The sequence below is a fragment of the Canis aureus genome, chromosome 10 (genome assembly GCF_053574225.1).
Source record: "Canis aureus isolate CA01 chromosome 10, VMU_Caureus_v.1.0, whole genome shotgun sequence".
Taxonomy (NCBI): domain Eukaryota; kingdom Metazoa; phylum Chordata; class Mammalia; order Carnivora; family Canidae; genus Canis; species Canis aureus.
The window spans coordinates 15,470,944-15,497,601 of record NC_135620.1 but is presented as its reverse complement, the minus strand read 5'-3'; the positions used below and the strand labels follow the sequence as shown (position 1 = coordinate 15,497,601).

Below are 26,658 nucleotides of genomic sequence, written 5' to 3'. Positions count from 1 at the left end.
GATGTAAATGGTAAGTATTCATCCTTTCTGATGGCTAATATCCCTATGTATGTATGTATGAATATATACATACATATATATACATACATATGTATATATATACACACACACATTCTGTATCTTTTTTATCCATTCATCTGTCCATAGACATATTTTATGTTTTTTTTTTAAAACAATGTGTATGAATTACTGTGGTTTTTAAAAGAAGACTCATGAAAATCCTAAGATAAATCATTTGTTAAATTAGTTCAATGCAGAATCATAATGATTCAAAATGACCACCCTTAGCTTCCATAGAAACTTACAGATAGTACTATCATTTCCACTTAGTGTTTCTGATAATACTATACACAATACTTGTCATCCTTAGAGTGTGACATGTACTGTGTCATATGGTTTTGTGTTTTTAGTGTTTTAGAGTTACATTATACTCCTTCAGTCCCCCATCCCCATTTTTTTCTATCAAACTGAAAGGTAGAAGAGAAGGAATTGCAGAAATAAGGTTCAGTAGCCATTTGTCCAGAAGATAAATGGTTACAAGTGCTTTTCCTACTAAATTATGCTAATCCACTCTGTAATCCAATCACCATTTTCTAAATGACAAGGGACCCTAGTGCCAAAGGAACTGTAGTCAATTTTCTCTTTTGTCCCAATAGGTCAATTATTCTTTTTTTCCTGAGGTAAAAGAATAACTTTCTTTCTCTGGAACTTGTGAGGGCTCTGAAATGCACACCACCCACTGGATCTGCCAAACTATTATCACTCCATTAGAACCAGCTGAGATCATAATTACTTAAGAAATACCATTCTTCAATCCACGTTCCAGGATGTCAGTGACTTCAGGCACCTCAGCTCATTCAAGAGTCAAGGATCATATATTCTGCCCTTTATTTTCCCTTTGGACTTGTGTGACTCCACATGCTAAAGAATCCACAGAGCATTGCCTTAGAGTTACTTAAACAGAGTGAAAACCCAACCATTTGGAACTAATTCGTTTATCTGTCATGGAACCCATAAGAAAGATGGCATGAAACTTCCCTATTTTGAAGAAGCATGAGAATTGCTTACACTTTGGTTCCTGCAATAACACCATACACACAGAGAAAATTGGAAAGGGCTATGGATAGGGGTTTCTCTTTATTTGGATGAATAGATATGCATAAAGATTCAGGAATAAAACACAAATAGAAGGCACACACTTTTTAATGTTAGTGATACTCTGAATTGTAGCCACTATGAAATAGGAGTCAGGGATTTTGATGATTTCTCCTGCAAGAATTGCTTTTAAAGATTATTTATTTATTCTCTATGTTTCTACTTTAGGACACTATTTGCCTCCATTTGTATGTCTGTGTGTGTGTGTGTGTGTGTGTGTGTAGAGGAGAAGGTGTCTTGATTAGCTTTGAAATGTCCTCCTTGAATAATCAATATCATTCTGGCAAGAGCTGACTCTAGCATCTAGCCCTCATTGTTAGGGCGGCTTTATCAGGCACATTTCCTCAGTCTCTGAACATGCAAGAAATGTTATCAGTGATTTTTCATCCTTTGAGGGTATTTGGATTTGGAAGACTATCAAAATGTATTTGGAGCCTAGCCTGATAAATAAGTAGATGGATGATAAATCTGAGAAATAGGGTATTTAGAGAAGTAACAAAAACCAAATTATCCTAAAATGTGTGTGTGTGTGTGCGCATGTGTGCACGTGTGTGTGACTCAACACGGGACTTAAATTTGCTCTCTGTAGAAAGTTGAGAATGGGCACCAGAGGCTCCTCTCTCTCAGGAAATGACATAGTGGGTGGTGATGTTATTTATACAGATGAATAACTAGGGAAATTTGACAATACTCTCATCAGATAAATGGAGGATATTATTCTTGAGATAAAGCCTTCTGGCTCCTTGTCTCCAATTCCAAATTCTCTAGTAAACCCCTGGCCTATACCGCAAATGTCATTAACTTGGGGAAGGAAAAAAAGGAAATTTGATGCTTCTTCAGCATCTTAGATAGAAGCTGTCATATGTGTAGACAACAGACAGCTGTGGAAGAGGTCAAAGAAAGCAAGGAAATTGTGGACACTAACTCTTCCTTGCCCTCCCCCACCAAATCAAGTAGGGTTCACTTATACTCTAAAGACATTTATGTAACTAAAAGAAATTATGTAAAAATCTTAAAAACGCAGCAAAGAGAGAATGGAAAGACTACAAAAGAATCTATTCTTTGTGATAATCTAACATTTTTCTTTCAGGAGAAATTTTTATTCCTCTCAGGGTAAAAAAAAAAACAAAAAAACAACTATATAAACATCACTCTCATCTCCCCCCCTTCCAAAATCACACCTTACAAATTATTTCTTGATTGTCCAAAACATTTGATTTGTTTTTGGCCCTAGTTGATCTATTTATCAAGAGTAGTTGTTAGTCATAGAAATATTGGTCATGTGCTTGTCCTGTAACAAGGAGCAATATATTAATAAATAAATAAATAAAATGAGTAACAGCTCACTAAGCTGGAAGAAAAAAGTCAGTAAAGAAAGACAGAGCTGCGAGGAGTACCCAGATTTGACTCACAGCCCTAACATTGACCTTGGTGCTACCCAGCTATCACTATAGGAATTGTGTTTGCCATTTTAGATCTGCCTTTCATCTGGAAATGAAAATATGTTTCATGAATCTCTTTCCATAGTTGTTTGGAGACATTCTTACTGGCATAGCATAATTACGTGGTTATGAAAATTGTAAAAATTCTTTTATTCTTTACATACTTTACTCCATGTATTTCTTTTGCTAACTCACAGGGTTTTAGACTTTGACTTATATTTTAGGGCTATAAAAATTTTAGTTTTGGTTGGATAAAGCAATTTTGTAAAAATTAAGAAGCAAGTCAAATCAAGCTAGGAGAATGAATATGGAGTCATATAGTATAAACTCAAGCTTGAGTGATACCAGTAGGGTCAAGTGTTCTAATTTGTGCATGTATACATATTAAGAGGGAATAGTTTTTTTTCACATTAACCCTGCTGTAAAAGACTATCTGATTTTCACACTTGGGGACTTTGAAGAAAAATTTTGTCTTCTAGATTTTCCACATAAGGTCATGAAATGGTTATTATTTATAAAATGCATTTTATCTAGATGGTACTGTCTTTTAAAATAAAAGGGTCTAAATAAATGGTGACAGGGAGCAGATGGTGACAATCAGAATTTTTTAATATAAATAAAAAATTTTAGAGCCTGCATGAATTGAACACATTCATGAACTTGTTCCTGTCATGTTTTGTTTCTTTAGTGTTTATATTGCAAACATTTTTTTGAAGGGTTCTGTCTTCTAAATTGAGAAATATTACAAGATTGTGATATTCCTTTCCCAGAGAAACACTTATTTCAAGGGGGAGAACCTAACCATGATGCTGGGTGTAGAAGCTCTAAATTTATAACTTAGATATGGTGTTGGGTGGAGGGGCCTCAGGCTAATCCTTTGGGATAATTTCTCAATGCTGTAATGCTAGACTGATTTATTTACCACTATACCAACATTGCCAAGGATCTGAAATGTCACCAGACAAATTACACAGTGATTTTTAAATTACAGAAGAATGTTACTGGCTTCAGACAAATTTTGTAGTGATGAGTGAAGTTTCAGTGATACTTAAAATTTATTCCTATGGCTAAAGAAAAAATTAGGAAATTCTCTACAGTTCGAGGCATAATTATTACCAGTGCATGGCTCATTTTCAGATTCTTTTTGATCGGTTTCAAAACCATTTTGGAAAATAGGCAAGTTTGTTTTGGTTTCTGGAAAGACATTTTATTCTACGCTGTGATGATGGACTTAGGTACCTCTTTTCTAAAAGGCAACAGTTACAGGTAACGTTAGAGACAATTCACCATAATTTTCAATTTTTCCAAAGGCAAATAAGACACCCTGTCGTGGTCTGGCTCCATTAACATTGCAGCAGTATATTAAAGGATGTGTTTCCATCTAGATCCTTGTTCATTAAAAGGGAAATTGAAAAAAAGGCCCATGATAGTGGTCGCATGAACTGCTAACAAAAGAATGTGAGTATTCCAAAAAAATCTGTTTTCCTTTTGTTGCTTTATAGGGAACAGAAGAGGAACTTAGACCTCAGTGCAGTGTAAAGAGCACTGGATATAAAGCCAAAAGACTTGAGCCTGGGGACACTTCCTTGCTGTGAGTACATGGGCAAGTCACTGAAGCCCTTTGAGTCTGTGGTGGTGTGTTTTCTTTTTCTTTTTTTTTTTTTTAAGATTCTATTTATTCATGAGGGACACACAGAAAAAGGCAGAGACATAGGCAGAGGGAGAAGCAGGCTCCCTGTGGGAAGCCTCATGCAGGACTAGATCCCAGGACCCCAGGATCACGACCTGAGCCAAAGGCAGCTATTCAACCACTGAGCCACCCAGGTGCCCCTAGTCTGTGTTTTTTTTTTTCATGTACCAAATGAGAATAAATAATATCTTCTCTACCTATGTCACAGTGTTGCTGGGAGTAAAATGGGGTGCTAAACAAGTGAATGAGTTCGATACTGTCACTCTTGTATAAATATTGATGTATACTAGCTCCTTGTGCTTGGTTATAAGCCATAGAAATGAGTCTTGGCTAACTAAAGTTAGAAGGAATGCATTGGAAAGTTGTCAGAGGCTCACAGAATTACCAGGAGCCTAGACGACCATGCTGGGATGTGGCAGGAAATAAAGCAGCCCTAGGGGCAAAGAGGCAGGACACTCTAGAAGTCCCAACAGGAACTGTGCTTGGGGATGGAGGGGAGAGCTTTAGTTGCTTCCAGGCCCTTTGACCCTATGCTCAGATTTAAATATTGAGGAAAGGGCATCCAGTTGGCTCAGCCTGTATCTTGGTCTGACCCCTTGGCTAGGAAAAGGCTTGGCCTGAGTATTGTCCCAGAAGACTATGTCCAGTGGAGAAGTCGTTTCTTAAAAAGAATCAGAGTACTGATTGAAAATGAATGCATATTGGGCAATTTCAAAATCAATAGTAAAAAGTTGGCAGTCATTATTCCCTAGTTTGGAATATAAATTTTACCATTCAGATTCAATGACTCTGAGCCCCTGTTCTTTGCAGCTGAGGGGATAATCATTTTTTTTTTTCCCTTCTGGGATTTTACCTGACAATTCCTAAGAACAGTAATGATGGCTCAGACCAAAGAATGAGTTCTGATTACCCTAGCTCAGTCAGAGCAGAGGAAATCTGAGATGTGGCTTAGCCTACAGAGGAGTCATCTTTGGGAGATGTTGATATTACTGCCCACCATAACTCTGTTGAAATCCAGGTGATCCAATCCACCTGAATCCAGCCTCCTTGTCCTCCATCTGACATTGGGACTTGTCTGGGCACCCAGTGTAAATCAGGGAGCCTTTCCCTGAAGAAATGCACTTTCCATTATCCCTCATTGAAAGCTATTGCCAAGCTGATGGCCTGTCCATAGTTTTTTGTTTGCGTGTACAGGTCAAAGAGAGACTCTTTCTGTCCCCCAAATCTCTCAAGGTGTGGCTGTGGATCTGATGTCTGCATCTAGGGGATTTCTTGTCTGAGTCACATGTTTTGCCTGGATGACTCCTTTCTCCTGATCTGTAAACACTTATCCTGGAGCTAAAGGAATCCCCCTCCCCTTCCTGTCCCAGGGCACTATTTCCTTTTTTTTTTAAATTTGTTTTTATTGAAGTTCGATTTGCCAACATACAGTAAAACACCCAGTGCTCATGCCATCAAGTGCCCTACTCAGTGCCTGTCACTCAGTTACTCCAACCGCCCCCCCCCCCACCTCCCCTTCTGCAACCCTTTGTTCATTTCCCAGAGTTAGGAGTCTCTTATGGTTTGTCACCCTTCTAATTTCCCCACCCCCTCAGTTCCTTTCCTTTCCCTTATAATCCCTTTCACTATTTCTTATATTCCATGGTTGAGTGAAACCATATGATGATTGTCCTTCTCCAATTGACTTACTTCACTAAATATAACACCCTCCAGTTCCATCCATGTCGAAGCAAATGGTGGATGGAACCATCATCCTTTCTGATGGCTGAGTAATATATATATATATATATATATATATATATATATATATACACCACATCTTCTTTATCCATTCATCTTTCAATGGACACCGAGGCTCCTTCCACAGTTTGGCTATTGTGGACATTGGTGCTATAAACATCGGGGTGCAGGTATCCTGGCATTTCACTACATCTGTATCTTTGGGGTAAATGCCCAGTAGTGCAATTGATGGGTTGTAGGGTAACTCTATTTTTAACTCTTTGGAGAACCTCCACACTGTTTTCCAGAGTGGCTGCACCAGTTCACATTCCCACCAACAATGCAAGAGGGTTCCCCTTTCTCCACATCCTCTCCAACATTTGTTGTTTCCTGTCTTGTTGATTTTCACCATTCTCGCTGGTGTGAGGTGGTCTCTCGTTGTGGTTTTGATTTGTATTTCCCTGATGGCAAGTGATGCAGAGCATTTTCTCATGTGCTTGTTGTCTGTGTGTATGTCTTCTTTAGTGAAATATCTGTTCATGTCTTCTGCCCATTTCATGATTGGATTGTTTATTTCTTGGGTGTTGAGTTTCATAAGTTCTTTATAGATCTTGGATACTATCAGGGCACTATTTCCTATGTGCCACCTGTATGATCTTTCTTAAAGACTTAGAAGTACAAGAGGGATGTGCTTCAACTGGTACTTTTAACTACTCCTTAAGATGGGAGATGGTTTGAATGAAAATAAAGTCAGAGAAAATTAGGGCAGTTAAAAGAAGGACCAAAACGCAACTAGGGAAGTGTGATGGGCGAGTTCACTGAGGCAAGAGCAATGTGTCTTTTTGCCCTTCTTCTGTCTCAATCTGAGTACCTTCCTTTCTTTTCACTGGATTTGCCTACTTGGCTCATCTGGAGATTGAAAGTCTATTTTTCCAAGGGTCCCTGGAGGAACCCAGGTGAGTATACCCAGGTAAAAAAAGAAAAATGAGAGTGCCTAAGTTGGCAGTAAGAGGGACAGGTATGGGGAAAGACATGTGAATTTGAAGTAAAAGACCAGTGGATATTAAGAGAAGCTCATGTGCAGGATGGCACCTGAGGCGCTGGCCAGCAGAAAATTCTAGTGAAGAAATATATTTATGTCCTTTTGCTTTTCCCATCCTAAGGGAAGCTATTGTGGCTTTTGAGTGGAGACAAAGTTAGTACATAGAAGATTTGATTTAGTTTCCTCTTTCTTGGCCTTTTACACTGATCTCAAATACCAAGTCCCTGGCAAAGAAGAAGGGAGTTCTGCATTAGATGAGCTCTGGGGCATTCAGGAAGAAAAGAAGCTGACCAAAGCTGCTTTATCCCACTGTGCATTAGGTTAAGCTGCCCCATGTCAGGACTTCTTGTAAAGGTCAAGTAGTTACCAATATGGGTGGCCAGCAAGCAGCGTACATTGGATTCTGGGCTTGTGTCCTTCCTCACAGGTTCTTTAAATCAGAAAACTCAATGGACAGAAACTGTTAGGACAATACTACGCCTTCCCATGATGCATAACTATCCAGACATATTTCCAAGGATGCCACAATTGGTTTGTTTGGGAGACTTCCTCTCCAGATGTCAATTGGATCGGTGTTTGCTGTGAAATCGAAGCATATGAGAATAATCACATCTGCTAGGAAGATGATATTTGAAATTCCTGCTTTCCCAAACATTTTACAATTTCAATCATGTTGTTGTTTTTGCCTGAAAACTCTATATCTTATGGTATCTCTATGTAGTTATAAACACCTTCAGGCTATGTTCTGCAGCTCAGTGAACATGCTGTCCAACAAAAAGTTATGTTCATTTCTAATATATCAACTTTTTTGGCTGGGATTTACCAATATACTTTGGTTTATCAAACAGAATAACATCTAGTTTGTGCCTTTGCTTTATTCTCTGACATAGATGCATTTTTTCTTTTAAATCAAGACATCTTGTTCAAATGTTTTTGCTCAACTTTGGATGATGCTCCAGAAAAGATATGAAAGAGGCTCTGTGAAATATTTCTGGTGTGATCTAATGAGCCAAATAAAGAGCAGCATACAGAAATACCTTGTTGTTTCTCAGCACATTGAAAATTCTCAGAGCATTAAAGGAAAAATAATTTTAAGTGCTCCGTGCCTGTTTTCTGTTTGTGAGCAAAATTTTGGCAATAGCCACAACTGTTTACATGGGGGAACATGAGTCAGTTTAATTTAACATGATGTCAATGTGTTTTGGAGTAAAAATGTGCACTGTATATCATGAAATTATGCTCTGGCACTGGATTCAAATAATGTCGGAGTGGAGAGCACATCCAGCTTAATATTCTCATTTAAATAATGAGAGAATGGGGACCAAACTTGATGAAATGGTTTACCCAAGATCAAATGACTAGTCATTTACAGAGTTCAGGTGAATCTGATCTTATAGTCTCTCTCTCTCCTGTTCCTTCTATCTTCTATCACATCCAAAAGATGGTGATATGCTCTCCATGGCCCTTGTCCTCACATTTAAAAGATGATTTTGGATAAATATTTCCATTGAGGTGACCAAAGTCTATCCAAATATCAAGTGAAAGACTAAAATTAAAATCAAGGCCAAATTATTACCCAATTATTAATAACCAAATTATTACCCAGTATATAGAACTTCTGTATCTCCTCCATTAGAAAAGAGAAAAAACTTCAGGTAAGTAGAAAAAATTCGGGTTTCTCTGAAGTTTACATCCTGATTCAGGGATTGAATTTGGCCTAGCATAGAACCCATTTCTGGAACGAGGCAATGGACATTAAGAGAAGGGCATAACTGAAGATCAAGGAGAGAGGATTCTCCCAAAGAGGAAGCTGAATCTCTTGGGTAAAAATACTTAAAACCATTTCTTTGAGTTGTGAGACACTGAGGGGTGGAGAGAGCAATTGGCATAAAAGCTCTGGTCACAACAAGCAAGATTACCTTTCTTCAGGTCACTAATACGTGTCGCACACCCCTGGGTTCAAACTTGGATGTGTCACACAACATGTGCTTAATCTTAGGTCTCAATTTCCTTCTCTAAAAAAATGGGTGAAACAATACTTGACCTCATGGCATTGTAGTAAACTCATGGCAAAAATCAGTTACAGTTTTATGCACTAACAAAGAACTATTGGAGAGAAAAATTAAGCAAACAATCCCCTTTACAAGAGCATCAGAAAGAATAAAATACACAGTGATATATTTAACTGAGGTGGTGAAAGATCTGTATATGAAAAACTAAAACATTGATGAAAGAAAGTGAAGAAGATACAAATAAATGGATACTTTGTGTTTATGAATTGGAAAAGTTTATATGGTAAAAATATCCCCTACCCAAAGTGATCTATAGATTCAATGCAGTACATATTAAAATTGCAATGACAGTTTTCATGGAAATTGCTAAAACAATGCTAAAATTTGTATGAAACCCCAAAAGATCTTGAATAGCCAAAGGAGTTTTGAAATAGAAGAATGAAGCTGAAGGCATAACACACCCTGATTTCAAACTATATTGCAAAGCTGTAGTAATCAAAACAGTATGATATTGGCATAAAAATAGTTACATGGCTCAATAGAACAGAATAGAACCCAGATATAAATCTCCACATATATGGTCAATTAGTTGATGGTAAATGAGCCAAGAATATACTAAGGAGAAAAGGGCCATCTTTTCAGTAAATAGAATTGAGAAAACTGAAGAGCCACATGCAAAACACTGAAATTAGACTTTTATCTTGCATCATACAGAAATTCAACTCAAAATGGATGAAAGCCTTCAATGTAAAACCTGAAACCATGAAACTCGAGAATAAAACAAAGATAAGCTCCCTGACATTGGTCTTGGCAATGATTTTTGGATTTGACACCAAAGGCAAAAGCAACAAAAGCAAAAATAAACATATGTGACTCCTTCAAACTAACAAGTCTTAGCACAGCAAAGGAAGCCATTAAGAAAATGAAAAGGCAACCTAGGGAAAGGGGGCAAATATTTGTAAGCCTCATATTCAATTAGGGGCTAATATCAAAAATACACAATAAATTCATATAACTCAATAGCAGAAACAAAAAAACCCAAAACCAATCCCCCACAAACCCAAATAATCTAACTTAAAAATAGGCAAAAGGACTAAGTAGACATTTTTCCAAAGAAGACATAGAAATGGCCAGCAGGTACATGGAATGGTGCTGAATATCACCAATCATCAGGGAAGTGTAAATTAAAACCACAATGAGACGCTAACCTACTCCTATTACAATGTGTATAATCAAAAAGAAATAAATCTTGTTGAGGATGTGGGAAGAAGGGAACACTTGTGTACTGTTCATAGGACTGTAAATTGTATGGAGAAAACAGTATGGAGGCTCCTTAAAAAATTAAAACTAGAACTACTCTATGATCCAGTAATTCAAACTGTAGGTATAGATAAAGAGGAAACAAAATTACTATCTTGAAGCACTGTCTGTATTCTTGTACTCATTTCAACAATATTCACAATAGCCAAGGTATGAAAACAAAGTGTCCATGAACAAATGAGTGGGTAAAGAAAGAATGTACGTGTGTATACACATACACAGAATGGAATATTATTTGGCCTTTCAAAAGAAGGAGATCCTGCCCTCTGTGGCCACATGGATGAAGCTGGAGAATATGAAGTTAAATGAAATAACCCAGACAGAGAAAAACGTACTGCATAGTGTCACTTATTTGTGGAATCTCAAAAAACAAAAAAAACAAAAAACAAAAAAAAAACAAAATTTTACTTATAGTAACAGTAAAATGTGGTTGTCAAGAACTCTGGGGTAGGAGAATTAAGGGGAGTCTGGGGAAAGAGTACAAGCTTGCATTTATAAGATCTGAGGAGCTAATGTATAACATGGTGCCTGTAGTTGATAATACTGTTGTCCAATTGAAATATACTGAGAGTAGAGCTTCAGTGATCTTTCTCTCTCTCTCTCTCTCTCTCTCTCTCACACACACACAGTAAATATGTGAGATGAATGTGATAATTGATAGTTAATGGAATCCTTTCAATGTATCCCTATATCATCAGTGTATGATTTGAATAGAGTTGAAAAAAAGTGAAGAAATGGGATGTTATACAAATCAAGAAGTACATCCTGTTCCTTCACCTCATTGGCTGTGGGCTGGCCATGTGACTCAGCTTTGACTTTGAATGTGGGGGGAGCCATGTGTGAGTTCTGGGATATAGACTTCCAGAGACCATGTAGTTTCTGTCTTTGCCTTCTTGCAAAGGAAGCTGATTGAGCTTATTGAAGAAAGCAAAGCCTAACAAAGGAGAAATCATCTGCCCAGCCAACAGGCTGGCAAGGCGCCAGACATGTGAGTGAAGCCATCTCAGCTCTTCCAGTCCGGTTGACCACCCTCCACCCCCAGCTAAATTCTGCCACATGTGAAAACCCAGCTGATGAATTCACACTTGCTACGTGGCCATGCTCACACTTAAGAGTGCATACACATGCTCTCTTGGCACGCAGGTGTTCGTGAGGTTGTGTGCCCATCTCACCTAGAGTTTTTCCAGAAGCTGTTTATTTTGGCAGCCTACTGCATTCTGAGGCCCTATACCTCTCCTTTACCACTTACATGACTAGGGACACCAAGTATGAGAGCTACTAGTGGGGGTGACATGGAACCTGAATTATGTGGGAGGTTTCGGCTCCCTTATGACTTCAGCCAAAGCTGCTGTCCACCTATGGTTATGCAGATGGTATAATAATATGCTGAATTAAGAAAAAAATGATACACAAGATTGACGTTCCCTTTTGTAAGTCCCATTAAGACATCCTGCTTGGTGCCTTTGAAGGACAGCTCTATCACAAAATAAATTTTCAGTGAATGGAAATTAGTCTATTAATAATTATCAGCTAATAATAATTCACATAGTGTTTTATAGTTTATAGAGCAGGCCCTACAACCTTATCTTAATTAAATGTCAAAATAACCCCCTGGGGAAATTATTTTTTCCATTCTATAGAATATGAAATGATTTAACCTGAAGTTAGTATCTTATTTAAAATCGTTGGAACCTGAAGTTAGAATCAGGGCTTGTAAATTGCTCTTTTGATCCATTTTAAATTTCTCTGCTCCTGCTTCTGTATGAGACCTGTAAATATATGATATCACAGCTATCACTAGCGATAGGGTACTAAAGCTTGGTTTTAAATGGTGACTTAATGATTCAATTTCAACTTTCTCTCTTGACTTGGCCTTGTGATGTTCTCTCAGTGTATTGTTAACTAGCATGATGTCTGATTCTCTGATGTCCTTTGAGATGATTAAGAGTTAGCACTAATGTACTTCTCATACTCTTACCCATTGCAGAATGATGTGGTATGTGTCGTCACAAAGACCTGGGCAGTATGAGCACTTTCTTGTGTAGCTGTCTTATGGTGGTGAAGCCTATATAGACGGGTGGTCCTCTAGAAAGCACAGAAGAGTCAGGGCAAGATATTCCCAGAGGCAGTGGCTTATAGTGAGCATCACTGAAATGTTTTCTTCAAAAGAAGATGTAAGCCATCAAGGAAGTATAAATTGGAGCCTCAAGGAGATACCACTTCACATCCTATAGGATGGCTATAATCGAAAGGACAGAGGATAAAAATGTTGGTGAGATGTGGAAAAATTAGCACCCTCATAACCCACTGGTGGTAGTGTAAAATGGAGTAGCCACTTCAAAAAAAAAAAAAAAAAACCTGGCAGTGGTTCAAAAATCTAAAAACAGTTACTCTATGACCCAACAATTTGACTTTTAGAATTGAAATTGCGTGTTGATGCAAAATCTTGTACATGAATGTTCCTAGCCCTGTTTGTCATACTAGTGAAAAAAGGGAAGCAGTCCAAATGTCCATCAACTGATGAATGGAGGAATAAAATGCGGTGGGCTGATACAATGGAATATTATTCAGGAGTGAACAAGAATGGAGTGCTGATACATGCTCCCACGTGGTTGAACATTGAAGACATTAGGCTAAGTGAAAGAAGACAGACGTAAAGGCCATTTATTGTATGATCCCATTTATACGAAATGTCCAGAATAGGTAAATTCACAGAGAGAGTTGGACTGTAGGGGGAACAGAGTGGTCGAGGAGGTGATGATGAAAGGCTGTCAGGTTTCTATTGGGGATGGTAAAAAATGTTCTGCAGTTGATGGTGGCAATGGAGGCACAAGTCTGTGAATATAGTCACAGTCCTTGAATTGGACGGGATAAATTGTATGATATGTGAATTATATTTCAATAGAGCTCTTAAGAAGAGAGACTATGGCTTTAGCTAGATATATTAGCAGGTCAAAAGCTGATCTAATATGAATATTAAGATGTTCAAGGAGAATAATAGCTATGAAGGCTTGTCTCTGAGGTTCAAGCCTTAAACGTTGGGGTATCTGATGTGGGTTTCAAACCTTGAGCTCCTTTGCTGAGGGAGAAGCTCTGGGTTTTGAGTCCCGTCCTAACTGTGAGTGGCTGCACCAGGTAGGGAGTGGGGGAGGTTATAGTGAGATTGTGTGCAATTCTCTCTCTCCTCACTTTGCTGTGAGCCTTCTCACATTTGTCTGATGCATAGAAGTTACCCAGTCAGTTTTTGATGTTTTTCCCTAAGGAAATTGTTCCAGATATAGCTGTAGATTCAGCGTGTTTATAAGAGGAGGTGAGTCCAGGATCCTTCTGTGTCACCATCTTGACCAGGACCCAGGCTTATTGGTCTTGACAGGAGGCTTCTCACCATGAGGGAGCAAACATTTGGGCTTCTGCACAGGCTGCACAGAGAGAAGGCAGGTCAGACAAAGCAGAGACAGCTAATGTTGATTCAGATCAGCTACCATATTTGGTTCCACTACATTAGGCTCTCTCCTACTTTGTAATTCTCGAAATCATGTGGTCAGATAGGTATTATTATTTCCAGTTGGGAGTGGAGTAATTCAAGGCTGGAAGAGAGTAAGTGGTTGATCACCTGGCCCACAAGAGGCACGGCCAGCGTGTAAAACCACGTCTATTTCTGTGAAAGCCTGTGACTTTCTCCCCTGAATATCTATTAGCATGATCCCAAATCCTTGGTTCAGACAAATGCAGGAAATGGACAAGCTGGAGTTTGGCACTAGCAGGATGGAGAACAGACAAAGATGCCTTCCAGAAACATGCCAATGTACCGCTGCCCTGCATTAGTCAGGTTCCACGAATCACCTTTGATTTAGGGGAATGGGGTCGTGCCCCACTGCCTGGAGACAGGGACCCGAGGGGACCCTGCTGCCCAGCATCCCACCTTCGCTTGGTGACCACATCTGATTGTTCTTTGCAGATGGTCGAAGCAGTAGCCCTTCCGGCTAATTGCCTCCTCGCTTCCGAGTGTCCCCTCAGCACCCAGGGACTGCTTTGTGTGACAGAGCTCCAGGCAGCTGCTGTGAGCTCGGAGGTCAGGCGAATGTGGGCTGTGGACGTGGGGACACCTGCCTCTTGCATGCAAAGATGAAACAAATGACAACATTTGTTGCCTCGGATCTGAGCAGCCCAGGCAGCATGTGTGAGGGCCTCACAAGCTCTGTTTTCTTCATGAGCACGGGTCCCTCTTTTCATATCTGGAGCAGGGAACAGATGTTTTATCAAAAGACACATTTAAAATAAAGATAATTATGCAGTAAGAGGCTTAATTACATCAGCTTTTTCAGGTCCACTTAATTGCTTGACAGACCGAGTGCCTCCCACTTATTTGCCGCAGAGGCGCTCGTGTTTTGCTGCTTTGTCAAATCCTCTGATGGCTCGAGGAAGATGTTATTGCCTTAGCAATTCAGAAAATATCAATTCCTTACATACAGCTGGTAGAAGGAAATGTAAATATTTTTAACAAGCAATAAAGAAGCATCAGTTTCCTAGAGGTGGCTTAGGGTGTCCTATAAATGATTAGTTACCGGAATGACTCGGAGAGGTAAGCCTGAACTAGACATTTCATCTGTACCTGTCTCCTGGTCCTATTTGAAACCTGGCTGTCAAATTAAAAGCCCAGAGAAAAGGTGATTTGCTAATTTAAGGAGGCCATTAGAATCAGGTGACAATGAAGTAATTGACCAAAAAAACAAAACAAAACAAAACAAAAAACAAAACAAAAACAAAAACAAAAAACAACAAAAAACAAACAGAAAACAGTTTTATGGTGCTATTTCTGTCTCTCCCTAACTTCAAAGGTGTAGACTAGTTCTGTTTCAGATGGGTGGCCCTTCCCTGAGCCTCCCTAGCCCATCGGCCGTTTTGAAGCAGGCTTTTCTGTTTCTAAGGCTTCATTCTCCCCTCTCCATTCGTTTCTTCTACCAAAGCTTGCTTCCTGACTCCTGCCCACCCAGTTTCGGTTTCTAGAAAACAAACATCCAACTCTGCTTCTCTTTAGGTCTTCCCTCCTGAGCGGGTCTGTAGCATTTATGCCAACTCCTCTATCATGGCTCGCAGGATACTGCCTCCTCCCGTATTTACCCCCCTGAATCCTCAGGCTGGATACCGGCACGAAACAGATGGCACATCCATACTGAGAAGCGGAAGGGAGCGGAATCGAGGGGCTCTTGACCACGGCGGGGGAGTCTGCAGTGTCGGGGCAGTGTGCTGGGAATAGAGACAGGGGAGCTGTGGGCACCGCAGGGCTGAGAGGCAGGGACCATTGGCAGGGCCACATGGGGAGGGACAGGACCCCCGACAGAAGCCGTGGACTTCGGAGAGAGCTAGCGAACCTGGGGCAGTCCAGCAGGAGAGAGCGAGGGAGATGAACACTCCAACTTCGCTCTCTTTCCTCCTCTGATACCGGCCAGTGTTCCCAGCAGCCACATCAGCCCCGAGGCCGGTGGACCAGGGGGCCCATGGAGGCAGCTCACAGAGGCCGGTTCTGGCACGGAGCAGGGTGGAAAGTGGATTTGGCAGGACGAGAGAAAGTATCGACGACGTCCAGATCTCTCTTAGGTTTTCTTCTTCGGATCACTTCTAGGCTCTTCTTCTGTCACCACGTCTGCTAAGAATGATGTTCCTGAAGGCTCTGCTTGCCCCCCTCTTCTCCTTGTCCTAGACAATCTGATCTGGTTCTTGGCTTCGAATATTGTCACGGTGTTGATAATCTCCGAGTCCTATATCCCCTTCTTTTCCCCCAAGCTCCATTTGCTGGATGTGTCCGGATCACCTGACTTGTCTGCCTCCTCCTCACGTTTTAACAAAGTCTAAGGGAGCTCCTCTTTCTCCCAGTTAGCCTTCTCCTTGAACTCCATCCTGCGTTAATGTTCTCCTCCCAGACTAGCTAAAATCATCATACATGTCTTTATTTCATCACTCTTACCCAGGCATTTTGGCTACCAAATTCTATAAATTACATCTTATGCGTACTCTTCCATAAATATTTCCTTGCTGCTCCTCTTTCACTTTTACATGATGTCCTCCACATTGCTTCTCAAGTTATCTTTCTAAAGCAGTTTCCATTTTGTTAAACTCTTAAGTAAAAGCCTTTGGTGTCTTAACATGACCTGAAGAATAAGCTCGGTAGCTCAGGATGATTTTCATAGCTCATTCCATCGTAATCGCAACCTCTATTTCTATCCTCACAGCTTAGTATATATCCTTTAAACTAATTCGCGTCTCATACCTTCCTTCCTTTTATTAGGCTACTCCCTCTGTCTTTGCTCTTCCTTTAAGATCTGCAGATGTCAGTGTAAATGAGGGAAGTAGCCCATACAACACACAGGGAGTGAGGAAGATTGTGATTGGTATAAACATGCCAGTGTTGAGGACATAGTTTGTTAATTCTGGTCTGGGGATTGTTGTCATGTGGGACTGTGGATCCTATGTCTTCAGATGTTTATTTTTGAAGACTACCTGAAAATTTGAATTTTTATATGAAGCTCCCATGGGTGTATCTGCAATCCACTAACAACCGTGTGAGTTGATCATGTGTCCAGGATCTACTTCTGTTAGAGCCTCTCTAACAGTTTCAGTGCAACGGAATCCTTGATAAGCCTATCAGGGATCCCTTGAAAAGAACAATTTGGATATTCCATGTGCTAACACAAGGTTCCAGATCCAGCTGCTCATTATACTGTGGAAGTCAATGGCCACACATCCCAGGAAATACACCTCACAGTAAGGGGGGAAAAAAGGGAACCATCTGATGATTTTCAAATGTTGGAAGCTGAGGACTGCTCACGCTCTTCTCTCTTGAGAGATTTGGGAGAGTGCATCAATTCTCCCAATATAGGATGGCAAAAACAGCTCGTTGTGGAGACCCAGGGTCTCATGATCAGGGAAGAATGCAATGGAATGCTGTTTTTCTGATGTGGCATGGTGGGTGATTTGCAGCTTCTAACAGGATGACCTGGATGCAGGGCTGGCCCCAGATTCCTGAACACAGGATACTCCTATTTGACAACTTTATCAGCTGGTATGTTGCCAGTGCTGTGAATCAACTCTCGAAAGGGTAGTTTTTGCAAACTGTATGATGAGTTGTCCAGAGCATTAGACTTCCTCTTGTTCCTTGGAATTCACAGACTTCTACAAGGCTAGAGTTTGGCCCAAACTCACACGACAATACCTAATCCTCATAGTGGAGTGGGGATGTACGATACGCACATACAAAGAGCTGCTTGCTGGGTCTTTCATGGGTACTTGAAAACAGCATGGATCACCAAGCAGGGGCAAAAGTGTCAGTGCTGTGGTAAGGCCAGGTGCCTAGTGCTTGGATCAGCAGTCTGAGAGACAGCCTGCAGGGCACTGGAAAAATAACCAAGATCACTGGAGGGGGAAGCTCTTCCTCCTAACCTCCTAACCTCCTACTCCTTTGGGAGCTCTCACAATGGACTTTATGTTAGACTTTATCTCCTCTCTCCTCCTGCAGTCCCGATGATGACGCACTTTGTTAAATGGCACACACCGTGCTCTGAACTTCACCATCACTCCATTCTCCCCATGTTCATGATAACTTCTGCAGCCCTTGTCAGGAAGGAAAATTATCATCTCCCGGAGGCAGTAGTCATCTTAATCTCAGCTACTTGTTCCAACTTTCTATCTTAGATATTGAAAGCCCTATTCAAATACTTTCATATCCACAACCATGTTCATCATCAGTTAGTATAGATTGGTAGCCTGACAGAACAATGCAGCCAGTCAGTCCCTCAGGAATGCACTGGTCCTCCTCAACCGGTACAGTTCATGACTTCTATACTATGCAATCTGCATGGAACAAAGTCCCTACTCATCCGCCTGCAATACAACCAGTCTTGCAACTAACTCTTTTCTCATCTCAGGTGATTGGCTGTGGAAGTTCCAGACAACTCAGCAGGACTTACATGAAATATCCTAGTAATCCTAAGAACCATCTAAAATATAGTCTGCTTGTCACTGAGCCCTAGGAGAAATCATTTGAATATGATATGGCATCTGAGTTTGTTCTCTAGAAGTATCCATACATACCGAGGCTCCGGGGACTCATCCTATAGACCTAATACTCCCTTTCATGACTGTTATGAGAAGCCTGATAAGTTCTCACACTCCAGATCTCAGCTCCAGGGCCCTGGAAATTACTTTCTGCTCCATCCCAGACAGAGCTATAAAGATATAGGCAACAATGCTTTGTATCATGATAAAAACATGTGATAACAAGTGATGGGCAACACTTCCCATTCCAGAGTTGGTCTATTCTTACCCTATGAGGATAATCTTTCCATCCTTCACAGCCTGGTTCAAATGACCACTTGATTTTATGAAGTGTTTCCCGACACACAGCCAGAACTGATAGATCATTCTGAGCTTCTGTTGGCATCTACTGCAGGGGAGGGAAAGGTTGGGTCCCATATTATACAAAGACTTCACAACATGATACATCTTGTGAGAATAAGAAATACTACCTTGTTTAATCCTGACAACCACATTGTCAGTCTTTTTATCTCCATCTGTAAGTAAGAAAACTAAGGTTCAGAGACATAATAGAACCTGTTGAGGATCACATAGGTATTGAGTAGCAGAACCAACATTAATACACAAGTCTATTTCAGATGAAAAGCCTGTGTTTCTCTCTACAACACATTGGTTTCCTACTAATTTCATTTCCTATATAGTATGGTTACTTTTTTACTTCAGAATTGCTAAATCAGGTCCTTCAAGGGTCAGGGTGAGTAGTATAATTGTTTGGAGTGGCCAAAAGTAAATCAGCAAAGAATGAGTGGGCCAGTGCATGCTAAGCTTGAAGCATTCAAATTAGAACTTGACAAAACAAGCAAACACAGCAGGACTGTAGGCCAAATTTGCCTTCAGGCAATGAGTTTGTAAATCCTAATTCCACACCTGCTTCCAGGGCTAAAGTAAGATTGTCATGGCCAGACTTATAAAGTACTCATTTTAGCAAACTCTCAAAATCTTGTCCAGGCCTCCTCACAAAGTAGAAACATGGTAGATATCCACTCAGTTAAAAGAAGAAATTAAAAACTGGCCTTTAATGTTCAAATTTGTGTTCATCTAATTGTGTTTCTATAGAAGGACATCCATACAAGGTAATTTAAAGCTATTAAAAGGTTTGGTTAAAATTAGTTCCCACTCCCTAACTCCCAACTGCCCATCTAGAATTTTGAAGTGAGCATTGAAAAACCAAAGCCAGAAATTATAGATTGGGTTGATTCCTTGTTTTTGGCCTCAAAAGTCACAAAGGGAATGTTTGGTTTCTCAGTGACTCTGAGTTTAGGGCCTGTTCAACAGAACACAGTGGTTTTACCACTGACGCATATTTTGTTTATTATCCACAAGCGTAAAGTCAAGGTGTTACACAGTGAAACCTTGTATGGAAGTGAGATGTGTGCCTCATGAGTAAGCCTATGGGAACAATGGTTCTGGTCAGTTCCTCATTCTGTAGGTTACCCATCCCCACCAGCCAAGACATCAATTCCTTTGGCCTTGAGGAACAACTTTGTTATGTGGTTTTCTGAAAATAAAAGAGAATTGCTCTGAGGAAGGCGAGATCCAAAAAGCTCTGTCACTTACTGCTGGTTTTCTGACAGGGAAGATTTATGGGTGATCTTATTTTATAAAAAATTATGAAGCCTCTGAACTAAAAATAAGTTCCTGGACTCAGACTATAGGACAAAGAGATTATTTCATCATTCAGGAATTTGTTTGCCTTCATGTTCTGCTGCTTTAGACTGTGTATGAATTTATACACACTAATTTTCTCAGTATGAAGTCCAAGGTTGTCTTTAAATTAGAAGGTCCTACTTAATATGAAGTTACCAGATTTCTCTTAGAGGAGGAGAAGGATAATTGTCCTGTAATGATTTTAACCTCATGCTCACGGGTAGAGTCATTTCAAGCAAATACTGATAAATGTTGGAACTCTTTCCAATAAACTTTGAGGTTTCAACATCATTTATTATTCTGTGGCTACATTAACTACTACTTTTAAGGGTAGCCACAAGGATTGACCATGCATAATTGGAAATCTTAAAACTGTTTCCCCTATGTTTATTTAAATGTAATTAGCACGTGTTTTGAATTAAGCTTTCTATTAGTTTGCCCAGATTTCTTCAAAGAAACTTATTCTTAGACATATATAGTATACTAATCTATAAGACAATCTCAGTGGGTAACATTTACTGCTTAGCTTTACATCCCAACTTTTTAGCTTGCATCTTGGGACTTTCTGAGTGAATCAAAAACACTCCATTTCTCCAGTCTCCATTTTTTCCAGCAGTATTTGAGATGTTCTGACTTTTCTCTTGATCCTTCAATTTCGATTCCTCAACTTTCATGCCATATCCTGTCTCTAAAACATACCTCTCTGTACCTTATTCACTCAATGTACTTGCATTATCTTTTTTGGTGGTTAAATTAATGTTATGTTTGGATTATTATAATCATGTAAGTTATATTATATTGTATTATATTATATCAATGTAAGTTACTTATAAGTAGGTAAATATGTAAATATGCTATATATACATATACAATGACTTTTATATTTAACATTTTTGAAATTCTTTTTATCTTTCCTGAACTAATCATTTGAAAGTTTTAAGCTAGACATGTACTCTGCAGCCCATTCTTTGCATACTTACCTTTGGCCACTCCACACTATTACATTACCCACCTAATCCTTAAGGAAATTGGTTTTTTTTTTTTTGTAGTCCTGTAATCCATACTTGTACTTTTTAAAAGAACTCTAAAACTCCTTTCAACTTACTCTCACATATGAAGTTGTCTATCAATTCCTTTTTTTCTCCTAGAAATTCCTTCCCGAAACCAGCTGTTAGTCTTCTCTGATGTCTATTGGTTATTCTCTAGACTCTTTCATTGCACAACTGTTGTCCTGGAACTTTTGCTCTAGGAAGTGATAACTTACAAAACTGCCCAGTATCCTTTACCCTTTCCTGAATCCACTCCCCTTGCAATGTATCTTTGCAGCTTCTCCCATCCAGAAGCTATATTTACATCCTTTCCCTTTAATCTTGGCAGTATTTTGACTTGCTTTGACCAGAAGAATGCAATGGAAGTGACAGTGTGCTTCTTCCTCTAGGCATACTTTATCTCATGCTGTTGAGCCCTGCCACCCCCATGACAACCCCAGCCTAGCTGGAGAATGTGCAGCCCTGTGGACAAAGATGACCCACCTTGCTGAGGCTATTCTAGACCGTGAAGTCTATAGATGACCCAGAAATTGACTACAGCTACAGGAAACCATCCAGGACTGGAAGAACATAGCTAAGCCTAGTCCACCTCGCCAACCTGCAGAATCTTGAGCTAAATAAATAGTGACCATGTCAAGTAACTGGTTTTGGAGTTGTTCTGTGAATTCAGATAGAGCTGGTGTCAGGAGAAGGTGTCAGGTGAATTTATGGGAGGAAGAAAGACAGCATCTTAGGATATGGTTATGGTATTGGTGCTTACTAGGCCCTAGGAGCTAAAGACTGAAGTATGAGCAGTAGCTTTGGTTCAAAAATATGTTGAAAGTTTTTTTTCTAAATGAGGTATAATTCAGATACCATAAAATTTACCCTTTTAAAGTGTACAATCCTGTGGATTTTAGTGTAGTCGTAGGGTTCTTCAACCACTAACACTATCTAATTCCACAGTGTTTTAATCACCCTTGAAAAAACCCCATATCCATTTGCAGTCACCTCTCTTATCCCTCTCTGCCCTCAACCTCTAGGAACCACTCATCTGCTACTGCTATCTATGGATTTGAGTATTCTGAACATTTCATATAAAGGGGCCATATAATATGTGGCCTCCTGTGTTTGGCTTATTTTCTTTGGCACATAGTTTTAGCTCTTACATTTAGGTCTTTGATCTGTTTTGAGTTAACATTTGTGTATGGTGTGAGGTAGGGGGTCTGACTTGATTCTTTCTCAAGTAGATATCCAAAGGAGAGTACTTGTCTGGCTGGATATATTCAGTGGGGAGGTGAAATTCTTCCCTATGTAATTCTAGTACAAGAGGCAAAAGTAGCAGCCCAAGCTCAGAAGTGCTTTCTAATAAGAAAATGGGGAGTCTGTATGACGAGACAGACCTGACCCTCAGGCAGGAGGCAAAAGGACAAGTGAAAGTAAGTAATTAGATACAATGGTTACAAAAGATTGACATCTAAAATAATACCTGATGATTGGGTTCCCATCATTTCAAATTCCTAACCTTTGTACATAAGCAGCAGTATCTCAAATGTACTCTGAGAAATGAGACATTAAATTGATAGACATTACCACAGAGATGGCAAATGAATAGTGCCAAATAAATATTTTGTTGGGAGATAGTACCAAATTGAGTTTAAGTTCACAGTTGATATGTTTGAGATAGTAGGGATCAACTGATAACATGTGGTGATGGTGAACCAAGACTTACCTGGCTACTCTCCTTCTCTCAGATGCCATTGAATTTTTGCTCTCTGGCCTTCAGTAACTCTTACGATGGGTTGCATGACTCTACTTTTGCCTGCAGTAACTGTTCAAGAAGCTAGAGATCATCTTGTTTTCTCAATTTGATGCTTATGGAACAAGGACTATAATTATCTTGTGTATCACATTAAATGTTCAGAATCTTAGGAAAGGCTTTGTGATCCTTTACTTTATAATAAGAAATATATGTCTGACCTTCATCCCCATTTTTGGCATAGAGCTCATAAAACTCTTGGAATTTCCTAAATGATGAGAGCAATAAAGTTGTCTTTTGTTATATTAATGAGATGAATTTGGAAAGCACAGAAGTCTAAGGGCTGGTTGCCAGTGGAGCCAACCACATGATTATAAGATTGGAACTTCAAGTCCTATCCCCTGACCTCTGGGGAGGGAAGAGGGGCTAGAGGTTGAGTCATTTGGCAGTGGGCAATGATTTAATCAATCCTGCCTATGTAATGAAGCCTCCATAAAACACCAAAAGGATGGAGTTAGGGGTGGTTCCACATTGGTGAACATGTGGATATTTGGGGAGAGTATCATGCTCACAGAGGGCATGAAACCTTTGTGTCCTTGTCACCTACCTTACTGTATGCATCTCTTCCATCTGACTGTTCCTGAGTTATACTCTTTAATAGCCTTTGCAATAAATTGGTAAATTAGTGAGTAAATGAATTTCCTGAGTTCTTTCAGCTGCTCTAGTAAATTAATTGAACCCAAAAAGAAGTAATAGGAACCTGTGATTGATAGCTGGTCAGGCAGAAGTATGGGTAATGACCTACACTTGCTACTGGCATCTAAAGTGGAGGGTGATCTTGAGACCTACGGAGTCTGATGCTGTCTTCTGGTAGATAGTGTCAGAACCGAGTTGAACTGCCACACCCGGCTGGTACTCTCTGTATATTAGAATATATTAGAATTGGATTCAGAATCTATGAGATGAAGTCAGAGAATAGGCACTGAACTTAATGCCACTTTTGATGTATATAAGAAACGGTATCCAATATAAAGAAAAATATCCCAGGATGAAGCTGCTAAAGGAACCACTTTCCTGAGGCATCAAGATCTTCTATACCTTAAAGATGAAAGTATCCTGAATCAGGATGAAATTTGAACTTTAAGAATTTCAGACAGAGTACCATTAATTCAAGTAGGTCAGGAAAACCTGGTTTTTAACCTTCATACCTTTAGACCTCAACCTGCCAAAAATTTTTACTCACAAGGACAAAGGATTTGGACTTTAGTGTATTTGTGGTGTAATGCTTTTGAATTGTAATAGCGGGAGAGTATTTATGTTAAAATCTGCATCATCGGGATCCCTGGGTGGCTTAGCAGTTTGGCGCCTGCCTTCAGCCCAGGGCGTCATCCTGGAGTCCTGGGATCGAGTCTCACATCAGGCTCCCTGCAGGGAGCCTGCCTCTCCCTCTGCCTCTCTCCCTCTCTCTCTCTCTCTCTCTCTCCCCCCTCCCCACATGTCTTTCATGAATAAATAAATCTTTAAAAAAATCTGCATCATCTCCACATTGTTGACATTTTATTATTGGAGTATCTTTATGCATTTTTTTATTGGACATTTTCCTTAATGTTATTACTAACTCTCTCATACATTATGTCAGAGAGTGTGTTTGGACATTATTTTGGGTGAGAAATTGAATGATGAATAGGTTTTCAGCTTTGGATACAGAGGGCTTTGAAGATGATTTAATTACCACATTAATGAAACTCATTTTAAAACTTTCTTGCGGGGGGAATCACTATTGCTCCTCAGTGGTCCCAGGAGGGGACCTAAATGTGAATGATATTGGGGGAATGACCTCATGAAGTTCATTCTGGTGTTTTGATGGACACCTTTTTTCATCCCAGTGTGATTGTACCCCACCCTTCTCTTCTACCTTCGAATGACCATACACTTCATAGTTAAGCACAATGTACTAAGGAAGAATCCCAATTATAAGGAATTTTATGGGGAAATCATTCTTTTCCATTCCAGATGTGCCTGTCCACATGGGGGGATATCACCTGTAGTGTAAATCCTACCTTCTTTCACTCCTTTTGCTCACTCCACAGAGGAGGACCCAGGTTTCTTACTGTATGGTGCTTGATTTCTCAAAAGGAACATCCAGAAAGTAAGCATTCCAAGAACATCAGGCAGAAGCTGCAAGGTTTATGATAAAATAGCCTCAGAGGTCCCAGAATGTCATGTCTCTTATATTATATTCATTAAGTCACTAAAGCCATCCTAGGTTCCAGGGGGAGGGAAATTAAATTGCATCTTTTGATGTGAGGAGCAGCGTGCTTCTCTAGGCAAGGAAGGATTGATGGCAACTGTCTCTGGAGACTTTCTAGCATACATGTTACACCTTTTCCCACTGTTTTACTTCCAACCTGTCTGTGCTTTGTGATTAAAATGTTTCTTATAAACTACATAAAGTGGGGTCTTGATTTTTTTTTTACCTAAACTGATCATTTCTGCCTTTTAATAAGTATGTTTAGTTCATTTACATTTAATATAATTATTGGTATACCTGGATTTAAATTTCTCATGTGAATGTTTGTTTCTCTTTATTCAATTTGTTCTCTTTTCTGTTCTTCCTCCTTTCCTCTCTTCTACTGCGTGAATTGCATTTATCTTATTCTATTTTGCAATATGTGTTGCCTATATGATCTCTTATGTTAAATTTGCTTTTAGTAATTGCTTTAGAGTGTATAATATGAATTATTAATTTGTCATCTACTTCAATGAACAGCATAAGAACCTTAGGGATGCCTGGGTGGCTCAGTGGTTGAGCATCTGCCTTTGGTTCAGGGCGTGATCTCAAAGTCCAGGAATCAAGTTCCATATCAGGCTCCCTGCATAGAGCCTGCTTCTCCTGTCTCTACCTCTCTCTGTGTCTCTCATGAATAAGTAAATAAAATATTTTTTAAAAAAGAACCTTAAAATAAAGTAATTCCCTTGATCCTATGCCACACTGTATTCTTCTCATTTCATGTACCATAATTGTTGTTAGTGTTTTTGCTAACAAATGGAAAAAAATTTTTAAATCATGTATTTATATTTGTATATATGTACATATATAACTTAATATATAATATCATCTGATATAAAGAAATCAGGGGTGCCTAGGTGGCCTACGCAGTTAAGTGTCTTCCTTTGATTTGAGTCATGATCTCAGGATCCTGAAATTGAGCCCTGCATCAGGTCCTCTGCTCAATGGGGAGCCTGCTTCTCCCTCTCCCTTTGCCACTCCCCTGCTTGTGTTCATTCTCTCTCTCTGGTAAATAAATAAATAAAATCTTTAAAAATCATCTTGTGTGTATAGTACATATTATATAAAATAAATATATATATGTGTGTATACACACATATCTGATAGGTAGCTAGATGGATAGATAAATAGATAGATACCATCTCAAGGAGTATCTCCTTCTCATCTACTTCTCTGCCCCTGTTCTTTAGGTTCACTACTCTTGAGCACTTGATGAAGACACATGGAAAACACATGTTAAGTCATTAGAGACCTGCTTTGTGGCTTTTTGAGGCTCCTTTGGCTCCTAATTTGTCTTGCTTCTCACATCAGGCTATTAAAAAGTCTAGAATTTTGGCTACTAAGTGTCTAAGTGAATTCCTCTTTCCACTGTGGTTCTGCCAGATATAAGAGCAATGCTAAATCTTTTTTCTCCTACAAAGGCTCCTACTTTGGATTTGAGCCCATTTGGGTTTCTTTGTATA

The 26,658-nt window shown here is 39.6% G+C and overlaps 1 long non-coding RNA gene across 1 annotated transcript in view; it reads left to right on the top strand.

The window, feature by feature from the left end:
• LOC144322010 (uncharacterized) overlaps window positions 1–26,431 on the top strand; it is a 40,801-nt gene extending 14,370 nt beyond the window's left edge. Inside the window, exons 2-3 of the long non-coding RNA XR_013387573.1 lie at window positions 4,100–4,188; window positions 26,386–26,431. This is a non-coding gene — a long non-coding RNA (uncharacterized LOC144322010). The remainder of the gene's footprint in view (window positions 1–4,099; window positions 4,189–26,385) is intronic.
• The last annotated feature ends 227 nt before the right edge of the window (window positions 26,432–26,658 follow it).